Genomic DNA, 2596 nt, shown 5'->3' on the forward strand with positions numbered 1-2596 from the left:
TAGTTCCACAGTATTTGTTAAACATTTATCACAAAACAAATGAGGTGTTGAACTTTTGGTTCGTTTAAGCATCTTATTTTTTTGCCTGTTTTTAAATCCATTTTACAGCGAATTAATAAGCTAATAACATAATGTATTAAACTGATGAAAAGCATCAACATAATTCATTTCTCTTTATTTAGATCACGTTGATTAAAATAAAAATTTAATATGAGATTATTACAAATTACTAAGTGTCGTCTCATTATTAAACTTTTAAAATATTACAATTATTATGCTGTATAATGTTAAAATTATTATAATTCTAAACATTGTAATTACTATGCTTTTTATTATTCTGATTTTATGTTATTAAAATGCTAATTTTTTTTTACCTTTATGCCGTTTACACAGATCTCATTGAGACAATATCTAGAATTTATTAATTTTCTCAAATCTATTATGTAAAGTGAATATGAGGAAAAAACAAACAAAAATTTAATAAATGTGGTATTGTTCACTTTTCTTAATCTTGAGAAACTTCTTTGTTTCACCAACTTAGCTATTCTGCCCTATATAAGTTAGAATTTAATTTCGTGGTGGGTCGGTGGTATATGTACGGACTTCTAACGCTTAACGATTTCCCGCGGTGGATGAAGTGCAGGCAACTTCTTATATAGACTTGTGTTAGAAAAGCAACAATAACTATATATATATGAATTTAATGACTTCATTATTGTAGAATCACAAAATGTTGGTTGATCAGTGGTTTAGGATCTGCTGCCTCTAAAAACGCCCAATATTGAACGTCTATGTAACAATCCGTGTATCATAGCTTAATCTTTCGTTATACTGAAATTACTGCGAACAAAATTCGTTAATTTTTATAAGATTTAAACAATGGTAAACAGGAAGTGAAAATACTACTCTAGTAAGCAGGGTGAACATAGGAATTGTTGTTTCAGTTCATCTGGTTCTAGCAGTTTTTCATATCATTCTTTAAAGTACGTGCAATAAATATTAATACTATAGTTTACTTAACACAAATAAATTATAATGATATATCGTAAAGTCATTTTCAATATTATTTATCAAAATTTAATCATCATATTTCCACTGAAACGGTTTAAAACAAATGCATTTCAACGTGTACTTAAAGAACTATGAGCCACTAAGTATGTGGGATATATAGTTATAAAGGGGATTCCAGGGTTAAACTATTGGTTGCTTTCACATGAATGATATTTTAGACTGTTTATTAAGTATTAAAATATTACAATATACTATATTTCAAGCGACAAAATAAGTCTTTGGTAATTTACAGTTTTATTTTGCTTATAATCCGTTTTGGTATTAACACTAAGTCTTTCGATACACAAAAGCTTGAGTTACTACTGTCTTAGGCTTTGGCTATAAACTTTATTAAAGACAACTCTGACAAACCTACAGTTTAAGTTTTTGGCGGTTGACGCTCGTTCTGCAACCAAAACGTCCATTATCGTACAAAATAACCTGTTGCACGTCAAATGATATAGAATATCCAATAATATGTAAGCATTTCAGGAGGTTTTGACGTCATCTCATTTAACAAATTAGTTGTAAAACCATAAAGAAAAATGTCTGGTTCTATGTCAGAACGAATGATCAGATTGAATTAGATTAAGTCAGAACGAATGATCAGATTGAATTAGATTAAGTCAGAACTGATGATCGGATTGAATTAGATGAAGTCAAAACGGATGGTCAGATTGAATTAGATTAAGTCGATACACATTCAAATATGCAAATCTCTTTAATTTCAACTTCGGTTTCATTATAAAATATCCCAGAATATATATATACTAGAGTTACTAGTTAATCAATACCAATAGAAACTTTGTTTTATACTTGATTTACTTTAATATATTTATCGCGTCGTAAAATCTAACAGACTTTCCTCTTTTTAAGTTCTTTGTTGTTCTTGCTCTTGTTAATGTTACCCGCCACTATTGGCTTGTTTTTTACGGCTTTGACGTCAGCACCAGTAGAGAAGATAAGTGTGTCGTCACACCAGTGCCCAAGCTAACCAAACCTATCTTACATATAGAAGTATTATTAGTACACATACAACACTCTGTTCAATTATTAATATCAATTTTTTTTAGAACTGAGACTTAAGGCTTGTACATTTCGAGCTACAGAAAAGTTTGACACATGAGAACTTTTCACTAAAATTATTTCATCGTGGTAGTTTTTAACCAATATTCATTTAGTTGAGTGTTCAGTTTTATTCATCGGCATGCATGTTTATTTTTATTCGTGACTTCTTTCAACCAGGGCAACTACAGAGCATTGGTAACTACAACTTTGGTTACGATGAGGGTCACGTGAAAGGAAGCCGGAAGTGGCTTTGGTAACGTGAAAGTTGATTCTTACGGTCTAAAGGATGCTGACGGAACTGTCCGTGTTATTGATTACGTCGCTGATACTAATGGTTTCAAAGCTAAGATCCGTACCTCTGGTGATGTTCTAAAGAATACCCCTCTATCGTTTTGAGGTCTTCAAGGTCGAGCCTGTTGAGGTGAGGTTCGCTGTCCACTAAGCTGCTCCTCACTACAATTACAACAATTACATCCTG

The 2596-nt window shown here is 31.2% G+C and overlaps 1 protein-coding gene across 1 annotated transcript in view; it reads left to right on the forward strand.

Annotated features, from left to right (window-relative positions):
- Window positions 1–2425: 2425 nt before the first annotated feature.
- LOC111085110 (cuticle protein 14-like) overlaps window positions 2426–2596 on the forward strand; it is a 5271-nt gene continuing 5100 nt past the window's right edge. The window contains exon 1 of the mRNA XM_022382315.1: window positions 2426–2539. The gene's annotated coding sequence lies outside the window, so the exon portion shown is untranslated. The remainder of the gene's footprint in view (window positions 2540–2596) is intronic.

Source organism: Limulus polyphemus, unplaced genomic scaffold (genome assembly GCF_000517525.1).
Source record: "Limulus polyphemus unplaced genomic scaffold, Limulus_polyphemus-2.1.2 Scaffold240, whole genome shotgun sequence".
NCBI classification, from domain to species: Eukaryota; Metazoa; Arthropoda; class Merostomata; order Xiphosura; family Limulidae; genus Limulus; species Limulus polyphemus.